At 37.6% G+C, this 23,007-nt stretch overlaps 1 protein-coding gene across 1 annotated transcript in view; it reads right to left on the minus strand.

The window, feature by feature from the left end:
* Positions 1-23,007, minus strand: part of LOC132843968 (neurexophilin-2) — a 61,066-nt gene that overhangs the window by 30,756 nt on the left and 7,303 nt on the right. The window lies entirely within an intron of this gene.

A 23,007-nucleotide genomic window follows, 5' to 3' on the forward strand; every position in this document is an offset into this window, starting at 1 on the left:
TGTGTTGCATTAACAAGGTTAACACATATGACATGGTTAAGAATGAGATCTGAGTGGTGTGTTGACTAGAGACTGACATGAGATGTACTATGGGCACCAGGTATATCTTCTCATCTCCACAAATATGGAATTAGACACATTTTTCTAACACATACACACACACACACACACACACACTTTGCAATGCAAAGTAATCCATGCACTCAGAAGAGCTTCTTAAAAATCACATTTTGATTAATGTGAGTCAAGAGAGAGCTGACTTGACTATACAGATTCATTTATAACAAACAGTTCATGATACATTTGAATTTGGTGAATTCTGCCTTCTGTGTTAAATGGTAAAGTGTGGGACATGATTTTGACAGAAAAACGAATGTCGCCATATCATGGAAATGTGGTGGACACTGGCTTAAAAACCTGTTGAGCACAATTCAAAGTCTATGTTATCATAAATTCATTGTGTTCAACTGGCTGTGAGCATAGATTAATTTGGGTGTCATTGTGTGTGTGTGTATGTGTGTGTGTGTCTTGGAAAATTAAGTGGATCTGTCATTGCTAACAAGCTGTGAGGCATTGAGGCAGACAGGTCAGCATCACAGGACACAAGACCCAGCACTCACTCTTCATTCTGACACACACACACACACACACACACACACACACACACACACACACACACACACACACAGTTAATTAGATCACAGGTCTAATGATGCAAAAAAGCCACCAGATACTGTCACAGTCTGTCTCTAAATAAAAAAATCTCTGTTCATTTCCGCCAGAAATGTTCTCTTGCTCAAGTCAATATTGAACTTCAAAATATATAAATATAGAATTCCTGTGAATTATATGACGGACAAGATGACAGAATAAGGTCAGACTCAGGTTTATGATGAGGAAGAGAAGAAAGAAAGAATGAAAGAGAGAGAGAGAGAGAGAGAGAGAGAGAGAGAGAGAGAGAGAGAGAGAAAGAAAGAGAGAGAGAGAGAGAGAGAGAGAGAGAGAGAGAGAGAGAGAGAGAGAGAGATGAGCCCAGGGTGTTTGTTCCCAAGGCCTGCTGTTCCTCAGCCAAGGGAGGAAGGCAATAAATTCTGGGCCAAAGTCAAAGACAAACAAGACATCCATTCTGACTGGGGCAACTCTCCCACAATGCACTGCTGCAGACTGCTGACCTTCAGGACTAGGGAAGTGGTAACATCATTACTTACTCTCTCTCCCGTTCCTCCTCCTTTCAACATCCAATAATATAGCTCTTACTCTACAAATGGCTGCTTTGCACTAAAGCTCCTCTCCAGGCCCGGAGTTTCAGGCTCCGCTCGTCTCGTTGTGATCAAATTGAACACGAGTGATACGTGATCCATAAATCATGTCCCGTAGGAAATTTGGGATTGTAGCCTTTGAAAAGTTCATGTATGACATAAATGCTAATGCACTTTACAAACTGAAATTTGCTACCAATCGTATTAGAGTATTAAAGTCAATCCTACAGTGGACCAAATGCAGCTGTCAAAAGGGCTTTCAGTAAAACTTAAACAAAAAAAAAACAAGAATTCATCTCAAAGTAACAACTTAATAGTGATTTTTTTTTCTTGTTAAATGCTCCAGATGTTTAACTGACTGTCCAATAACATAAAAAATCACCATAAAGCACCTTGCTGATTTTATTCGCTGGATTTTTTTTGGCTGGAGGTTAAAAACATTTAAAAGACTGCAGGGAGCTTTTTAAGAGAATTATTTGGGAGTGTGTGAGACTTTTTACTTCATAGTTTTCTCTTCTTTTTCTCAGCCTTGTGATCAATACAGTTCACCTGTGACTGAATCTGCAATAATAAAAGCATTACAGGAGTGGGGGAAATAACACCGAATCTTATTAAAAATGGGTGTCAGTTTCACTCCGTCACTCACTGGTGTTGCCTAGGAGGAAGAGAGAGAGAGGGAGAGAGAGAGAGAGAGAGAGAGAGAGAGAGAGAGAGAGAGAGAGAGATGGAGAAAGAGAAGAAGCGAATGAGAAAGTATCAGCATGGAGACGAAGAGAAAAGAACAGGGCTTGATCCTATGCTATCTCCTCCAGTAATGAAGTGACTGTAGAGGACTCAGAGCAGGTAGACCTGGCTTAGCATTCAGTTTGTCTCTTGCACTATATATATATTTAATACTCTGTCTTTTATATTCCACCAGCCTGGCCTCAACATAGTGCTCATCTTTATTTCATATCCAGACGTTTTTAATTTTGACTAACATTATTATTCTTTCTCTCTCCTTTCTTGTAACCTGCTTATATCCTATTTTGCTGGCCTATAAACCACTAATGTGCTAAATCTTTATGACCATTTTTCTAATTTGATTATTATTAAATGAGCAGGAAGACATTATCTAAGGACAATCAGTAAGCTATTAGATTTGTGTGTCAGAGTGTAAATCTGACTTCATATAAACCATAGAACCATATTTCTAAGGATCAGCTGTACTTATTTATTAATTATGATACACACAGTTTCTCACAAAGTTTGTGGAGTTTTTTGTTACTATTGTGGCATGATTTTGTTGCAGCTTTTGTTTTAATTTCAATGTTTCTTGCAGAGTTTATTTTGTTTTTTTTCTTTAGAAAACTACATGAATTGGCAAAATTGCAGTCACAGGTAATGTCACATCTTACACCATGTCAAACCTTTGAATGTTGTGGAGATCATAATTAAGAATCTGTGCCCAAGAATAAACTGATTGTCTTTTATATCTGTATTTTATATACTTTGCATAAGTAAATCCTCTTACTTTCTTTCTTTTTTTTTCGTGGTAAGAAACAAATACATCTGCACTGACGGATGGAGCTGTGCAACCTGGCATGAGACATTTAAAATCCGCCTGTGTTAGTAGTTTTCTATCCCACTCTAGTTCAACACAAACACACAAATACTACAGTAGGTAAACTCAGCTGACTGAATTATTTCATCAGTAGTTTCAGTGAAAGAAAAAAGTCAAATTTAGATACCATTCAAGTGTCTGTGTTTCTCAATCTGAGAAGATTCCTTATAGGAAACTATCAACCCTTAACTAAACAGCTCAAGAACATCATACTTTAGAAAGTAAGAACAATGAATAAACTTAACTGTAAATCAAACTCAAACACACGAGGAATTAACTGTCCTGTTCCATGTCAAAGAACACACATCAACATAACATGTACTTGATGCACAATATTCAGCCAGATAGTTATTTAATAAGAAATTTAAAAACTAAAGTTATATTGTTATTGTTGTTAGAATCATTATGAACAGTCACTGCAAACATAGTTTGTAAAGAAAATGAGTGGAGCGTATTTGACAGCATAGCAGCATATCAGCGTGTCTTAATATTTGAATTGTTCTGATTATTTTGTGTGTTTCAAGTGTTACATGTGTCAATAGTCGCAAAGCTACAATATAGAGAGAGTAGAATGCATTTATGATTTATGAATTTGTACAAAAGTACCCTGCAGGATATTTTCTTCTCATTTTCTTTATTTGGTTTGTCACAACCCACGGTTTTGATAATTATTATGATTGACTTAAATTATGATTGAGTTATTATGATTGAGTTATTAGACCACAGGGTCCCACATTTACAGGGACAAATGTTCATAAACAGACAATATAAACAAGCACTATAAGCCATTATTTATTTTTATAAATTTCATTGTAAATATTGCTCTAAGTGGACAAAGTGTGTATATTTTTTCCATCACACCCATTTGTTTGTTAAACATCTCATACCGGTTTTAGTCCCGTTTTGCTTTTCTAATAACTTCGACCCTTCAAGGAAGTTATTCCACTAGATTTTAGATCATGGGTCTGGAGATTTGTGTTAATTCAGCAACAACAGCATTAGTGAGGTCAGGCTCTAATGTCAGTATTTCAGTTCATTCCAAAGGTGTACAGTGGGGTTGAGGTCAAGGCTCTGTGAAGGTCACTTGAGTTCTTCTACTCCATCCTTAGAGAACCATGTCTTCATGAAGCTGGGTTTGTGCACAGGGGGAGTTTCATGCTAGAACAGGTCTGCTAACCCCTGTATTACACTGTTAATAACTTTATTTGATTTGAAATGTTAGACTACTTATTCTGTTGGTGGAAAGTTTAGGAATGAAAACGCGTGTGTGAGTGTGTGTGTGTGTGTGTTTGTGAGTGTGTGTGTATGTGTGTTTCGCTTCCTTGAGTCACTTCATATAGATACAAATCTGATCTGTAATCCAGAATGATCTGAACACTTTCAGCCTCCATCCATTACACCCCACCAGCTCTTTGTTTACTTGTTTGTTTGATGTCCTTCTCCCTCGCTCCCAGACCTTCTGAACCATCTCTAATCACGCTAATTTTATCACCCCTCTAGAAATGGGACTGCTGAATAAAGCTCTTGTTGAGATTAGACAGTCCCTAAGCACAAGACACATACCACCTGCCAACCTGCCTCATGTTTAAGTCTACTTATTGAAATACTCATTTATTATAATACTCTTATTGTTTATGCTAACAATATAAGGGGAAAAGGTTGAATCTAGAAGCTGTGTAACAAGTATTGGCACCCACTGGATATTTGTAGTTTAGAACTAATTATAATAGAAGCATGTCACCATCAATTTCTGCATATTTTTAAGTTCACCTAAGTGTTTAGGAACGCATATGTTGTTAATCCATGACTTCATGTTTCACTGAGGTATAAAAATGAGGTGACTCAGATGACAAATTCACTTAGTCATCCATCAACTTGGGAAAGATTAGTGTGTCAACCTTAAGAATACAGAAACAGGAAGCAGAAATAGCAACATACATGAGATACTCTTTTCAAATTATCTTATTAAAATTGAAATTATTCAAACTTTCAAGGCAGGAATCTGCCAGGAAGTGTATTTTAACACCATTTACAGTCAGGAAGATGTTTGAGAGAGAAATTTCTCTGTTCACCACCTCGATTTTGACGATGTGCTCAAGGCTATTTCTTACATTTTACCTCAAATGTAGGAACCTGAAGTTCTCTGCATGCTATTAAACCCAGGTTCAGTAGTCAGATGCTATAAAAATACCTTTATAAACATTCAAAATGGGGTTGGTGTGAAAATAAGGCTAGTTATGCAGAAAACACCTGAATCTTTACTGATAATTACGATGGATGCTCTGCAACTTTGCAGAGCTGATTTTTCTTCAAAGGCCTGACCATACGACCACCTTGTGATCATAAACAGATCCTATACAACAAAGCATGATGTCCTAGTATCCATTAAGTACTTACAGATTCAGAATAAAAGTCTGCTTGTCTCTGCCAAGAAGCTAGGGTTAGGATTCGATCCTGCAGCAAGACAATGATCCAAATCATACATCCAAATCTACACAAAACGATACAGTCACCAGAGAATCCAACTGATGCTGCAGCTCTCCCAAAAATTTAACCTAAGCCTGGAGAGATTCTGTAGTGAACAAGGTCTCAGATTTCTTCCTCTGTATTCTCTGGTCAAGAATTACAGGGTAAAAAGGGGATGCTATTATGTAAAATTCAGGGGTGCTGATCAAATGTTGATATGAGGTTTGGTTAAAACACTTTTTAATAAAGGTTTTTCTAATTTCTTAGAATAAATGTACTTAAATGAAATGTAATTGATTTAATGATTAAATTGATTTTTGTCACTTTGTCAGTGTATGATTAATATTAATAGGTCAGAATTAATAGGCCAAAAATCCATATTTACCATTTTTACCAAGGGTGCCTATAATTCTGCATCTGACTATATAACCATCTAAGATTAAGCGCATCTACAAAAAAATAACATTCAAAATATAGCAACAAACAACAATAACTTAAGAATGTTATAATCGAGGGGGCACGGTGGCTTAGTGGTTAGCACGTTTGCCTCACACCTCCAGGGTTGGGGGATCGATTCCCGCCTCCGCCTTGTGTGTGTGGAGTTTGCATGTTCTCCCCGTGCCTCGGGGGTTTCCTCCGGGTACTCCGGTTTCCTCCCCCGGTCCAAAGACATGCATGGTACTGTAGGTTGATTGACATCTCTGGACAATTGTCCGTAGTGAGTGATTGCGTGAGTGAATGAGAGTGTGTGTGAGCCCTGCGATGGGTTGGCACTCCGTCCAGGGTGTATCCTGCCTTGATGCCCGATGACGCCTGAGATAGGCACAGGCTCCCCGTGACCCGAGGTAGTTCGGATAAGCGGTAGAAAATGAGTGAGAGAGAGAGAGTGTTATAATCGAGCCATAAGATCATTAAAGTATATTCAATGCTACCTTTGGACTCTGGTGATGTCCTAGTGCAGATGTTGTGCTAATTTAAATTCTCAGTATCACATCAGTATCACACTGTAGGAAATCAAGGCAAGTCCTGCATTGTGAAAAGTTGTGAAGTGAGAGTAGGAATATGCAATTTGCTGTTGACTGGCTGACTGGTATCACATCATGCTGAGACCAATACAGCTGTCAGAGCTTCTCAGAGGAAAAGGCGTCCATAGATGCCTAAGCGTCAGGCATGAAGAGGGAAGAAAAAAGATGTTTTCAAGAAATGTCAAGACTATACTTGAGTAAAGAAAAAAAACAAAAAAAAAAAAACAAAAAACAATTGCTAATTTACTAGGATCAATCTCTTCCAACAAAATCAGCCATGAAGAAGAGTGCTGAAAAGTGTGTTCTGGTGTTGTGGCCCCGCTCCCTCAATCCCCTCCTACGTTCAAGGCTTGCATTTTAGTTCAGTTATTGGTTGCATGGCTTATCCTCTGTAAATGTCAGGTTGGTGATGTGTTCTGCTGTCTGATCCACGCTGTTGCAGGAATACATTGTAATCCTGGATTATAGAGGAATTACTGTCATGAACATAAACACAAAAACACACACACACACACACACACACACACACACACACACACACACACACATTTGTCATACTATCCTTGTGAGCACATCCATTTACATTCCGTTTATTTTCTTTCCGATTTGGACACCTCCCAAAAGCACAATCTGCCCTCTTCCACATACATGAGTTTATAGACACCTAAACTTTAACCTCAGTAGCCAAAATCAAAACTTTTGGCACTGCTTGTTTACCTCATGGAGATATGAAGATATGTCCCCACAAGGTCAAAACTGTCAGATATTTCTGCCCCTCATGGTCTGTACCAAGATATAAATAAATGCACCCTTCCCCTTCACCATCCACCACACTAACCCCTTCCCCTCGTCTCTATCCCCCCACACACATCCTCTGGGTTTTATCCAGCAATGCTCAGGTAACCATTTTAATGGCTAGCATGTAGAAAGCATCAAGGTTCAAACTACTCACTTCCACAAAATATTACTAACAAGCATAGTAAAATTCAGCAATTTTTTAATACAGATTAGCTTAAAACACAATGCAAAACATGTTATGGCTCCAGCTAACATTCTGTTAGTCTTTGTTTAAACAGTTTGAAAAAGTTATTACTACTGAATTTAGTAAAATGATTGCAAACTCTATCTTGTTAATGTAAAATGTGTTTACACTATTTATTCAGCTAGTGCCTGTGGCATGCTAACATTGTAAAGGTTAATGTACATGTTAATGTAAATGTAATGTTTGTACTTACCTCTTAAAATCCTTTAAAAATAATTCCAGTCGTTTATCAGTAAAAAACAAAAAAATGGCAGCATGTTTTTTAAGTTTGAAAAACTATATTTCTCCAAACATCATAAAACACTAAAACACCAGAATTAGCAAAACTTTATCTAGTAGCATTTTTAGCATTTTACATATACAATTTAAGTGTAGTTTAAATTATTCTTGTCATTAGCAGAGTGTATGCATTACACACAGTACTTTGAAAGATTGACAAGCTGTGTTTTTTATAAACCCATTTATCCAAATATTATATAGAGAATATGCATTGCTAATTTTGACAAGCCTTTTCATGTTATAAACTTGAATATAGTTAGTATATTAATATCTTAGTTAGTCTGATCATGCAGTGGCAAAGATGACAAGCAAAAATGGTCAATATGTCATTTGCCACTGTGTGGGAGAAGGTTAAATAAGGGGATATTAATCCTCATTTCAGAGCACACATAATTCGCAAGCTGCTTCTTAGTTCTGGCACGATGTTCTGCTGATCTAAGTGACTTTTGTCTAGTGAAACAACCTTACCTTATTTTTGCCTCAGTCTACAAGCACAATGATCTAAATCTCTGTTATGTCTAAGAGCTTTCTGATTTTTTACATTGCTGGTGAGATGCTGCTGACTTTGTCAGAAAATTCTAACTTCTTGAGGGTTAGTAACAATTAAAACTGTAGTTAAACATAATTATCAGATCTAAAGTGCTTATTAAATGGCAGGTCTCTTGTTTATCATATGAAACAGGGTTGTCAGTATTGTTACCTTTAAAAAAAAAAAAGAGAGAGAGAAATGTGAACATTAAAGTCATGAGTATTTTGCAAATTTTCCTCAATTTTTTTTTTGGTGTATTTGCTCAACATATTCCCACTGGTCCCTGATTTGTCAAGGTGAAACAGACTCGTACAGACTCGTATAGCTACATTTTTTTCTGTCACTGCTACTTCTACATTTGATTTCTCTCTGAAATCTCACTGGATTTTTTTAGGGTTGAAAAAAAGCACTTTTTCTTTCTTTTTTTTACTGCTTATGTATATTTTTGTATAAGTTTGTTAAGTCTGAGATTGTTTCACTACAATTAAACACGAAAGCTGCAGAGTGATAGAAAATCATTATCAATGGAAATAATGACAATACAGCACTAAAGAAATACAGAATAGCTAAACACTCAACAGATGTTATTGTATTTAATATGTTTTAGGCTGGGGTTTCTCTTGAAGTGAATTATTACAAATATACTTGACCAAAAGTCAAAAAACGTCATCCGCAGTGTCACAGAAAATTGACTTTTTTGCAATAAGTTTTTGTGTGTCACAATAAGTGTGCAGTATTGTCTGTGGCATGGCTGATGATTGGTAGATTAGTAGAACAGTACTGGGGTTGTAGGATTTGGTAGCCTAGGCATGTCCTAGCATGTCATTGGATTACTGACTCGAATGTCATGAGTTCAAATCTAAGGTCCAACAAGCTGTCACTGCTGGGCCCTTGAGCAAGTCCATTAACCTTCAATTGCTCAGTGTAAAAATTGAAATAAAATGTAAAGTACTAAATGTAAGTACTGCGTCAGAGTGAGAATCCTCCTTAGAAGTGTACTACATGCTGATTTCTATATTTCCCATTGCAGGCTGAACAGAATAAGGCACCTGGCTTCGCGGACACTCAGGTGGCCCCTGTGTCTTAATCTCTATGAAATTCATTTGTATGGTTGACAGAATGAAAGCTCAATCCTCTGTTTAGATGCATTATAGTTGTTGTACTGCCTCCATATTCCAGTGCTCTACATTGGTTTGGCCTCCATCTCCTCCTGTCCTTGTACATTGTCTTTATAGGTTCTCAGTTTATACTCATTGCATTTGTAAGTTTGGCCTCGTTCTGAGAAAGTTTAGGGAAAGAAAATGAGTGTTGTTATGTTTGTATTGCACTTTTAATTGTCAGAGGTTCTTTCACGGTTTCAGCTGAGGCTCAAATGCCAACCACACCATGTTAGTTTACAAAATATCCATAATACACTTATAGGATAGGTATAAGACACATTTTAGGGTTTGTTTAGGGTTTTGTCTTAACCCAGGTCTTGTTATAATATGATTTCATAGTGTTCACTTACCCCTTTGTTACTCCTCATTTGATGGTCTGTTTATACCCTCTCTGTTTCACGTGACCTTACAGTTCTCAATCCCTATTGATCTTGTCTTGTTTGTAGCTCCATGTCCCTTTTACCTGTTTCACAACAGTTGTTGTCTGTTTGGAATTTTATGCTTAGAGCCACACCTCTAATAACTATAATAACTGGAGCACCACTTTTAAAAATACACGAGTATTCTTCTGTCCTGTGTTACGTGTTCAACTCTCACACATTACAATGGTTCTGAGGATAAGAACCAATTTTTCCAATTCTGGTTGCAACACAACAAGACAGTTAATCTCACTGAGCCCTGATTTTAATCTCACTCTATGATTTATATTTGTAATGGCAATACAGGGTAGGCTTACTGTGTGTGTGTCAGTGTGATTACAGTCTCCTACCCTGCTATCCCACACACACACACGCACACACACACACACACACACACACACACACACACACACACACACACACACACACACACACACACTAGAAAAGACTATTCATTATCAGAACAGGAAGATTAGGGTTGCCTGTTCTCCTGGATTGGCAGGGAAATTCCAGTAATTAGCCTAAATCCCCCAGTAGGTCCTCCCAATGCTTGTGTGGGTTTTCTGTGTGTTTCCTCCTACCTCCCTTTCAATCTTTCTATTAGGTGAAGTGTCTGTGCTAAATTGCTCTCAGGTTTGATTGAGTGCACGAATATGTGTCTGCATGGTGGCCTGTTGTGGACTGAACCCATGCTAATGGAGGGGTGTGAAATGGGATTTGCTGCATTATATAGATGGCTAAGAACTGCTGATTTCTTCTTGCAATAACACACAAGGCTGGCTGTTCCAGTGCACAGTGTTGCCAGGTCTGAGTGATTAAAGCAACCAAATGGTCAAGAGAATTATTCCCAATCCAGCCCAAATCTCAATAAGTAACTAGAAGTATGTGGATATTTCTCCTAATGATTGAGTTCAGTGTTTCAGCCATACTCCTTGCTAACAGGTGCCTAAAATCTAGCTCACAGCCATGCGATCTCCATTGACACAAATTAGTAGTAGAATGGCTTGTACTGAAGAGCTTAGTGACTTTAAATGTGACACTAACCCCGGAATCCCCTTTTACCACAAAATTGGAAATTTCCGCCCTGCTAGATCTGCCCCGGTCAATGGTAAGTGCAGTTATTGTAAAATGGAAGCATCTAGGAGCAACAACAACTCAGCCATGAAGCAATAGTCATTGCAAACTCATAGAACAGGAAAAATCACATATTCTCTGTTGCATCACTCACTACAGAGTTCCAAACTGCATCTGGAAGAAACATCAGCACAGGAACTGTGCATCGGGAGCTTCAGAAAATGACACAAGCAGCTTCACACAGGCCTAAGATCACTACGCACAATGCCAAACATCACAACATCAGTGGACTCTAAAGCATTGGAAATGTGTTCTCTGGAGTGATTAATTACGTTTCACAAGCTGGCAGTCCAATGGTAGGAGAACGCTTCCTACTGGAACGCATGTTTGGTGGAGATGTGATAATGGTCTGAAACTGTTTTTCAGGGTTTGGGCTTGGCCCCAGAGTTCCTATACGGTGGCTTAGTGGTTAGCACGTTCGTCTCACACCTCCAGGTTTGGGGGTTCGATTCCTGCCTCCGCCTTGTGTGTGTGGAGTTTGCATGTTCTCCCCGTGCCTCGGGGGTTTCCTCCGGGTACTCCGGTTTCCTCCCCCGGTCCAAAGACATGCATGGTAGGTTGATTGGCATCTCTGGAAAATTGTCCGTAGTGTGTGATTGCGTGAGTGAATGAGAGTGTGTGTGTGTGTGCCCTGCGATGGGTTGGCACTCCGTCCAGGGTGTATCCTGCCTTGATGCCCGATGACGCCTGAGATAGGCACAGGCTCCCCGTGACCCGAGGTAGTTCAGATAAGCGGTAGAAGATGAATGAATGAATGAATATTCTTCCAATTTTGTTGCAGCTGCTTAGGAAATACCCCAGTATGACTGTGCTAGTCTTCACAAAAAAGATCCTTAAAGGCAAATTTGAAGGGTTTGTTTTGGAGGTATCTCTCTGACTCACAGTCTCAACCTCACTGAAAATGTCTCCTCTTCCAACTTCAAATAGTCACTCACAAATGCTCTTTTCATTGAATGAGCACATATTTCTACAGACACAACCCAAAATCTTGTAGAAAGTGTAAGAAATAAAAAAATGTGTATAAAAATAAGACGATGATGGTGAAGATCTTAATGAAGAACAAGAAGTTTATTCTAGCATAGCAGTGACAAAATACATGAAGTTTTTTGGGTTCATCGGAGTCAGTAAGAACCCAGAGCAAATCCTGCGCGAGCATTTTATACTGTTTTCCTCTTTGTAGTTTAAATGAGGTTCTGCTTTGAATGTGTATTGAGCATAAGAACTGAGTGTCTCCCAAATGGCTGGGCTATACCTTGTTATTTAGCCAGATGTCTTTAAATGTTAATCATGGTCACTTACACCTTGTCTTGGTATTGTTACAATTGTTATCAACCAAATGGTCACTTTAAATGTTAATCACGAAGACCCTTTGTTCGTGGCGATCCTTGATGTCCTGCTGCCGCTCCCATACTAACGATTGAAACAAGTTTATACGTTTAGAGTCCTAAACGTATTACCTTATGATACTTAAACCTTTTTAGGAATGAGGTCTTTTAGATATGTATCTTGGAGTGGAATTTGGGAGCAGTTACTGTATCTGTAATTTCTTACAAAAGCCTTCCCGGGAGAGTGGAGGCTGTTATAGCTGTTATAGTTACCTCCATATTAATGCCCATGCTTCTTGAAAGGGATTTCTGATAAACTTATACAGGTATGACCGTCAGGTGTTCGTATCCGTTTGGACATATAGTGTATGTAATCCACTGCTTTTGAATGTTTCATAAAACATGGTTTCTGTTCTGGAGATAATCTTTTATCACACTTTTTGGTTCAGGATTCGTTACAGATCAGACCCAAACACAGGGATTCAGTACGTGCTCTGCTTTTATTTAACAAAACAAGAACTAGCACAACTGACATTAAACGTGACAAGAATCAAATAACTATGACATGAAAACTTAGATAAACTAAACAAAACATGACTATGCCATAAAAACCTGGATAACACGGTGTCCAGCCTTATGGCTCACAAACGTTATGTTGACAACATCAATATATATAAATATAATGATTAACAATGGCAAGACAACAAGAGAGGCATATATAGAGCAGCACATGAAGGGAAAACGGGGGACAGGTGAGAAAGTGAGAAAACACATTAACAAAGAGCGTGGCAATAACACAGGTTTTCCTAGTGATCTGGCAAGGAACTGTCCTAGTAACTTCTGACACACATTTTCATATATCTAGCACACAAACATTCACAAACTAATTATATGTATATTTCAAATGATGTACTGTTTTTACCAGATGCACACTTGTGCGTTTTTTCTTTCTCTTTAAGATTTTATGTTAATTTATTTATTTATTGTATATATATGTTTTGCTGTTTTTTAAAGGTAATTAACTGTATTATGAAAAAAGAAGAAATACAACCATAGTGCTATAAATCCTATAGTGCTATAGTACATTTACAACAGAACCATATCCATTTTGTTTTTTATCCATAACCTCCATTCAGTTATCTGTAAAGTCTTGTATTCATCTCATGGCTTAGCCCGCATGTCTGCTATTACATGTTTTGTTCTACTATAGAACTGTCTCTTCCTGATCTAGCATCAGTGAGCACATTAAGATGTCTTTAGTTGGAGAGATCAGTAGCATAATGTGCAAATGACATTCAAGAGAGCTGTGCATAAGAAACCTATATGGTATCAAACTGGAGTCAAAACATAATAAACATTTTAATAACCAGGGGTGTGAGTATATGTTTTGACTAAAGGATTTACTAAAGAATCTTGGAGGTAAGGCCATTAAAAACAAACGTCCTTAAAATGTCTTTTAAATCTTGTTTTAGATTTTTAGATGTTAGCATTTAGTCAATGCTGTAAAAATAATGCTATTTGGCCGAGTTGGCTCATCGTGGATCGGTCTTTCAAGTTATGTACATAAGTAGTCCTATCTCTCCATACGTGTGTTCATTTCATTATTAACCTTCTATTAAACAAGGATTTAGAAAAACTCAAGGCTCAATCAGTTTTGTTCAAAAACTGTGTTTGCAGAAAATCTCACCGGACTTGCATAAAGAGCTACTGCCTCGCATAAAGGAATTTCATAAATACAAATACAGTTTGCAAAACTAATTGATATAACATTGTGTTTAAATCAACACTATGTGACCTTTTAAATGACATGATTGTAAAAACAGACTAAGGCCACTAAAAGTACGGTTTTGCAATACTGACAAGACACAGGGGATACAACATCTAAAATAGAATATATAAAAAGAAAATGTTACTAAAATTCCTGCTTAGACTATAATAGTTAGCTCAGCAACTATGGCCTCACTTATATACTTCTTATAAAGTTAAACTTAGCAAGCTGACAAGCAGGTAAAGAGCAGATAAAACCCATTAGCTATATCGATGACAACTTGACAGCAATCCTAATTTTTGCTAGACATCTTCACTCTGTAGGACTTGTTGTTCTGTTTCGAAGTGTATTAAATATGAATGTCTATACACAAGGTTTATTTATTTAAAACTCAAGGTCAGAAAAGTCCTGGTTATTACCAGGAAAAATCGGATTAAAACCACAGGGCTAGGCAAAGGCAAAATGAGTCAAGATAAGGCCATGCAAACACCAGAAGAAGGATTTCAGTGTTTGCCCTTCGCTGGTCTGGAGGGGAAAGTCTGGGCTAGATGTTAGACCAAGTTCCAACTATTGAGTTTCCCTCAATCTCAATATGCATTTATATTATACTATTATACTATAATGTAATCCCTGTTTTTGTGACATTCCTGAATTCCAATAACTTGTAGTCATGTTCACTTGGAAACTTAAATAGCACAAATGCTGATTCTCTACTGAGTACTGAAATACTGACTGTATGGTATGTAAGTTTGAAGTATGATCTTTGTATGGTTAAATTTTACAGTGATCTCACCCAATGGCAGAAGAGTGAACACTGAGGTTTACTGAGGTTTAGCCTAACTCCCTGGTTATAATCTGTCTCATAATGCAATAGGAATAAAAAAGTTTGTGTAATCATCTCATTTGAAATAGAATACAGCCGTAAATTGAGGCCATGCCAAATGAAAATTCTATTTCACTGAATGGGGTGGATGATCCTTTTAATAATAGAACAATATAACAATAACAGCCATCTTCACTATTGGGTCTTGTGTCTGTCACTATCAGAAAGTGTGTGTGTGTGTGTGTGTGTGTGTGTGTGTGATCTGCTTATGGGAGTAGAAGTGTGATGGCCATCAAAGTAACATTTTGAAGTAGGTATAGCATGCAGCAAGGACCTAAGTAAGGTTCAGAGCTTTTGTCAGACAGGTAGTGACACAGAACAGAACAACTAACTATTCATTTTCTGTACAACGTACTGTACCTGGAATCCCAGGGAAATCAAGACACGGGGCTGGGGCATGGGGCTGGACAGGGCGCAATATCATATCAGGGTACAATCAGACAATTTTTTAATGCCAATCAACCTACAAAGCATGTCTTTGGACTAAAAGAGAAAGCCCACAAAACATTAAGAGAACATGTAAACTCCACCCATACAGGGTGCAGGGCAGAAGCAGGAATTGTACCTCCAACTTAAAAAGTGCAAGCCAACTAATCTAGCCACTAAGCCACAGTAACCCCCACACAAAACATTTACATGTTGAAATGAAAAGAGAACAAACTCATAAAATCTATGCAACATAATTCAAAACAATGGCCTTTAATAAGGGTGGGTAACATCATGATGAGTAAAGGCATTATATATGTTTTATCTATAGATGGAATTTGTATTGAATGTCAGGCAATATGAAATGAATATGAAATGCTGAGCAATTTATTTGTGGTCACCAATTCTTTATTTTGCTGTCTGTTTAAAGCTCACACTTGGGTGACATTTTGATGAGGCAGGAAATATTTTAAAACTTGTTAACCACACAAGTAGTGTGATTATTTAAAAAACGCTGACTGGATTCACATGTTCCATTGGTGATGTTATGTCGGCATTATGCTGGCACTAACTCAACATGCTGCACAAAGCTTTGGATCAGATTACTATAATGTGGAGAGAAATGCAGAATGCTTTTTGGTTCGGTCTTCGGTTTATGATGCATGTAAACATTTCATTCAGAATTGCAGAATCGCAATGAAGTTATTCCGACTGGCAAAAAACTTTACAAGTAAATATAGCCATATAGAACACCCAAAGAGTGGATCCTACTCAGACCAAGATCACTTCATGTACACATACTCCACCATTTCATTATGCAGGAGCAGGACGATGATAACAATATGCAATGTGAGCCCTCAAAAAAGATCAGAGTGTCTTGGCTCTGGAGAAGTGGCAGCTCAGTGGTTCAAATATTGGACTACCAAGCAGCCATTGCTGGGCACATGAACAAGGCCCTTAACCCTCAACTGCTCAGTTGTATGAATTAAGATCTGGGTAAGGCCATCTGCCAAATGCCAGAAAATGAAATGTAAACTGCTTGCTCCAGTCAGCTCTCCCTAGTCAGTGCTATTACAGTCATAGATTACTAAAACACAAGCATATTTAGAAAAAGAACAAGTGACGGCCAAGGCTACAAACCACTTGAACCTTCAAAGGCTATGAGCTACATAAGAAAGACATATGCACTAAGGAGAAATTAATGACCATGAGCTCTCCACATTCCACTCCTATTGCAATCCATGAGAGGCGATTCCACAACTCCAAGTAACGTGAAAAGAATTCAGTTGTGAAATTCATCTATCTCCAACTCACCTAGTGCCAATAACAGTCTGAATCCAGCACATTAGCAGCTTTACACTTATTGAACAAATTCAGCATGACATGGTACACACAGGTTTACTTACATTTGATGGCCAACCAGAGAACGTCTGGGCTTGGAAGACCTCTTGTTTCACTTCTCCAGAAACCTTAAACTTTAGTGTACAAATGGCTTAGACCAAAATCTGCCTTACAAGCAAAACAAAAAATAGTGCAATAAATAGGTTTGTGCTTCTAAATGGGCTCAAAATGGTATAAGAGAGAATGAGGCTTTGGCTTGCCTGAAGGCATAGAAGATGCTCTACAGTAATAGAGTACAATATTTTCCTAAGATGACCAGAAAAGATATCAATAACATAAAAGAGCTGGGAGATATTTTACTAGCACTGACTTAGGATATCTGAAAACTTCATGTGGAGTGTAATCTATTGTGGATTTCTGTTGAGTTCTGTTGATGCTACAAGGAAGAACACAGAGTTCTAAATTGAGAATTCAATACCATGCCCACAATTCTTCATATTTGTTTGTTGTAACAAGTCAAAATGTACAGTGAACCAAGCTTCACTGACCTGACTATCAGCAGCCTAAATAATATTAAAACAGAAACACTTATAAAGCATTATATCAGAAAATCAGTTTCTGTAAGAAGGACAGAAGTCTCATCAGAGGCTGTCATGAGTCTCTGTCAATCAAGACTAAAGAGTCACACAAACAATTCAGTCTTTCATGCAACAAACCTCATACTCTGAGAAGAGGAGAAATATCTCCTATAGGTGCTGTTCTTCAAAAGATCATCTCACTAAAGACTGCAACAAACCAATTCAGTGACGAGCATCTCTCATTACTCTAGAAACATACACTTGGAAATGTGCTGACCTTTTTGATGAGGCCTGCATATGATAAAGTGAGAAGTATTAAATAACCCAGCTGATAAAAAAAAAAAAACACAAAGATGCCATCTCTAAAATAATCAAGAGCTGCAGTATAAGAAGAAAAAAAAAGCAAGGCAAAGACGAATCAATACATTTTACAAGATAATGTCGCAAAAGCTATCAACACCATTACAAGAACAAACGAGATTTTAGTTGAGACAAACATCTTTACAAGCCAGCTTCCAGCAACACAGTCATGGATGGGTCTCTGCCAGAAGGTCAAGTCAAAGATCTTAAGGATTTGGATTTGGCTGTACTGTAGATCCTCTGCCTTCAGCACAGCTTGGACCTCAGCTGGAATCTTTAATCAGTTATTTTCACATTTTGTGTTTCTTGTGAAAAAAGAAAAAACATTCACAGACGAAGTAAACAGTCAGTAGGCAAAAGGATTTCTTCCCAAAGGATTTACAAAAGTATCAGCTTTTGCCATGGTCTGTGTAACATATGTGTTGCATACAAGCCAGTATGGTTTACAGCACCCATCACTATGCAAGGCAAAGTTTTAGTCAAAGACACTTATCATGGGCCAATTGGAGAAGCTTTGTGGACCCCTGGGAGTACCAATGGCCTAAACTACCTCTATCTCCTGCTCACATTATTGGCTGTTTTAGAGCTTGATGACGTGAGCAGATTAGTTGGAAAACATTATAATAGATTAATTAGACACAGAGATAAGGTGAGGTTTTATACAGATAGAACAGTAGTACCAGTTTTACATACAATACACATAGGAGAGTTCATGTATTTGTAGACAACAGTGTTATGCATAACAGAATCTACACAGCCAAAATGGTGGTATTTGTAGGCACAGTACAATTGTGTTGTCCAAGTGATCCAGTATGAGGATGTATTTATTTATAGTGTTTTAGGCACTTCTTTATTTAACTCTGGATAGTGTTAATTTCGTCACCTATTTTTAATTTAGTCTTAGTCTTAGTCTTGTGCCAAATGTCCTTGTTAATTTTAGTCATATTTAGTCATTCACATATCTTTTTTTGTTAGTCAAGTTTTACAATGCAACACAATTCAAAAGCTGGGGCCCAACAGACTCTGACTGACAACTTGTTTTTAAAACTGTTTTGGTTGCCTTGTGTCTCATGTTTCTATTCAAATCAGAAATAAAATAAATATACTCAGAAAAACTGAAAAGAATAGGCCTACTTTACTGTGGGCCTAAAATACAACCTATTTACAGTCTGCGAATCACAAATGTATCAGTGAGAAGCTGAGAACACTCGTTTAAACAGTGCATACACTCGAACTTGACTGAACATCACATTTTTTACTTTATTGATACTGCTTTTTATCGTAATGCAAAGACCGGTCATCGGGACATAAGCTGTCATGTACAATAAAAGAGCCTGCGCAGCGACAGGAAATATAATTTAACACAAAAAGCCGCCTAGATGGTGGACTTTTTTATTTATTTATTTTTTTGAGCGGCGTGTGGACGAATTGTTTCTATGCACACACTAAACAGCGCGAAGCCGCGAACTCGTTGTGAATATTTTAAAGGCGTAACAGCTGATGAAAAAGCAGAGACAATTGTAGACGAAATGAAGAGAGATTTTATCTTAGATTTTATTTTATACAAAACATTTTCGTCTCGTCTTTTTTCGTCAACAATAATGCATGTTAATTTAGTCTTAGTCAGCGTTTTTGGACAGTGGTGCAGTCTTGTCATCGTCTCGTCTTAGTCATGAAAAAAAAGGTTGTTGACAAACATATTTCGTCTCGTCTCGTCTGACGAAATTAACACTAACTTTGGATAAGGCAGAATGAAAAATGCCATAAATGTAACTGTAAGTGTAATGTAAGCTGGACATGTTTCAGCTCCAATTGCTTCTTGACTCAAGGAGAAAAGTTCATCTTCACCAGAGATGTAAATCTTAAGTAACAGCGTTTTCTGTCCAAATGAATTAAAGTTATGCAGTAACTGGCATATTTTTGAACAACTGTCTAGCTTGGATTCAGTCATTTGATTGAAAGCCAAGACTTACCATAGCTCATCTATTTACACATGCTGGCCTTGAAGTCTTCAGACAGTGGGCGGTGAATATCACGGGACCAGGGAAGGCTGTGTGAAAAGTAAAAGCTGGGCCATCATGTTCACTTTTGGAGTCCATAAACAGCGCATACTGAGGTAATTGAATCTCTGTCAATATTCACCTCTATTAAAATGCTTTAGACCGTTTACTGCTATCAGAGGGCCTGTAAAGCAGTTTTATTCAGACCGAGGGACACATTTCATTGGTGCCTGCTAACAACTTAAACACAAAAAATACAGAAATAAAAACTTACCTACCAGATCAGTGATTGACCCTGATTTTCTGCCTTGCTAGCTCACCTCACAGGTGATGGTTAGAGTCTGGGAGAAAATGATAAGATATCCATTTTGTATTGTGTACATCATGTTGTGCAAAGTGGAACGCTCACAACATGAACATGAAATTTATGATATAATAAATGTCAGACTTCTTGCCTTTCTGTCTGCTGATCCAGACATGATAGCTGTAATCTCAGTAGCTATGATATAAAATCCAAAGACAAATGCTGCAAATTTCCTTTTGAAATTTTTGACTTCAAGTCTATGTGTAACAGACAATGCAAACGAGTCTTGCAAACAGTCTTGCTGACTCATTTTGGAGTTGTTGGAGAGAAGAATATTCAAGAATGCTGAAGCCAAGAAGAAAATGGCAAAGAGGTAAATCCAATCTACAAGCTGAAGTTGTACTGTTGAATAATCCCAAGAGGAATGAATGGCCTCCTTGGCTCGTCGTCAATACCACTCTCAGACACAAATGAGACGTGAGAGTTATCTGCTGAAAATATCACATCAGGCAGGAAATGTACTGTCTCTGTAGAACATTGTGGGTTCTTTTTTTGTATAAGCTACATTGTTTTAATGAATTTTACTGTTGCTATGGAATTATTACAAAAAATATAATCCTGAGTCCATAAATTGCTTTGACTGAAAGATTAAACCATTATAATGAAATTTGAATTAAGGACATGCAAATATTTGCATGTAAGTAATTATTGCTGTGTATTTCACAAGCTTAATGTGTTGACACGTAATCATTGATTTGTAAATCTTGTGGTATATGGCTGTACAAGATCTACTTTATACTGCTTATTGCCACTTTAGGTTAACGTCCAGTATATATGGAATTGGTGCATTAGGCTGCTTTCACACTAGCAAAACTGCCAGTACTTTTTCCATGCAATCCTATGGGAAGTGGCATCAAGGCAGGTAGAATGTGGCTTCTTTTTACCATGCATTGCATGGTAGCAGTGTTTTTTAAGTTTCAGCCGAGCAATTCTACAGCTAAAAAACGTTTGACCTTTCAAAAAAGTGTCAAGTGATGATTTGGCAGGTTGCAACTTAATAATGTGCATTAATTTAAGAGCCCATATCCTGACTTCTACACGACACACACTTTCCAATGTTCTCATCAGGGTACATTACTTTATGTCATTGGAAAGTGTGTGTCGTGTAGAAGTCAGGATATGGGGTGGATGCACTGGAGCTTGGCATCATTTATGCTCTATCATGGGCTGACTTGCTCATGTGGAAGTCCCATCGTGTCAGTTTATAATGGGAAACTCCTGCTGCTACAATGTCGGTTTTATCATATACAATACCGATACCTGTATGAGAACACGTGCACATACACACACATATCCTTAGGGACACCTAATACAAACGTAGCTGGAGCTGGAGACAACATATGGAGAGCTGGAATGGCAAAGACAATCCAGCTGAGCTTGTGTGTGGGAGTGGGTTGACATGCTTGAACGACTGCACTCCAGTCAGTGGTTATTGAAGCATGATCGACTTTCAGGTTGTCAAGATGGCAGGGATGGAAAAAAATCTCAATCCAAAATTGAGGAATTCTCTGTGAAATGAATAGCCACTGCATAGTGTAGAGCTGTATGTGTAGGATTGTAATCTACATATAATAGAGATAAAGTAGGAGCTGAAACCAAATATAAATACATTATTCTGGTTGATCAGATAATGTGTTCTAAACTGACACACAGATATGTATCGGATGTGTACTTTCATATGGTTGTGACTGACTGGCACATACAGTATGAAGCTGGCAGGACAAACAAAACCAAAATTTATTAACATTAATGTGCAGAACTGTGCACTGCATCTACAGCAACCTTAGAAATGGGCTAGTCAGGATCGCAGTGGTATAAATTAATAACTGTTTGAGCCAGATTTCAAAAACAGTCACACACACATTTTTAGTTGCGACCTAAATTGAATGATATAGTACCAGGATTCACAGACCAAGCAGTTTTCAAGAATAAAATATTAATAAAATAAAAAAAAAAAAATACATTTCCAGTTTAGGCCACACCCACTTCAGGTTTCATTCCATCTTAATTCAACATAACACATTAAGAAATCTAAGTAAGTAGTTTGCAGTTTTTGGAAAATGCTTCCTAAAAAGAGTATCCAGGATTATCAAGGACCCAAACCATTGCTTCTACCAAACAGAAAACTTTACAGAGCCATTCACAGCCACCAAAGTAAGGTCACAGCCTTATAACACAATAAACAGGTTAACTGTTAAGAACAACTCGAACTGTGCAATATCCCTCAATATGCGCGATATTCAGACATAAGTGTGATATTTCTCTTGTATTTGTACTTGTATGTCTAATATTTTTCCCTTATTTTTACTCTCATATTTTAGCACAGTGATGTTGTAGTACTTATTGCCTATTTTATTAGATTAAAAAATGTTTCAACGAAACTTTGAAATGTCTTGAATCTAATTACAGATATTTGGTGCACTAAATATATACAGATACAGACATTGGCATAGGTAGCTGGCATACTTTATTTCAAGGGTAAATTCCTTAAATAAAAATGGACCTATAAATACACTGTACATGCCTAGAAAACAAGGTAAGATTTAAAACCAAAATCAGTATGTGAACTGAAACTTTTGAACTTATATGATAAGAAATAGACACGCCTACTACTTGTTTTCTCTCTCTCTCTCTCTCTCTCTCTCTCTCTCTCTCTCTCTCTCTCTCTCCCTGATCTATGCATAGAGAGACTCCTCTGGATAGACTTGGATCCAGTTGAAGGTCTTGGACTGCTCCCCCACTTGCCCTCCTCCGAGCAAGCTAATTAAGAATAAACCAAGCTGAGCGTGTATATTATTCAACATTGAAAGCTACCATCCCCTATCCAACTAGAGCTACTAAAGTATCTAAGTGTGATCTCACACACACTCATAACCACAAACTGATGTCCAAGCATGCTTTTTATATATATATATAAAATCAGTCTATAAAAAGAAATAACAAGTTTATATATGTCATAAAATTTCTGCTAGGCTGATTTTCTATCCTTTATTTGTTATTACTGCTATTGAGTTTAATGTACTTAATACTCGGTGGTTTACATCAG

The sequence above is a fragment of the Tachysurus vachellii genome, chromosome 4 (genome assembly GCF_030014155.1).
Source record: "Tachysurus vachellii isolate PV-2020 chromosome 4, HZAU_Pvac_v1, whole genome shotgun sequence".
Lineage (NCBI taxonomy): Eukaryota > Metazoa > Chordata > Actinopteri > Siluriformes > Bagridae > Tachysurus > Tachysurus vachellii.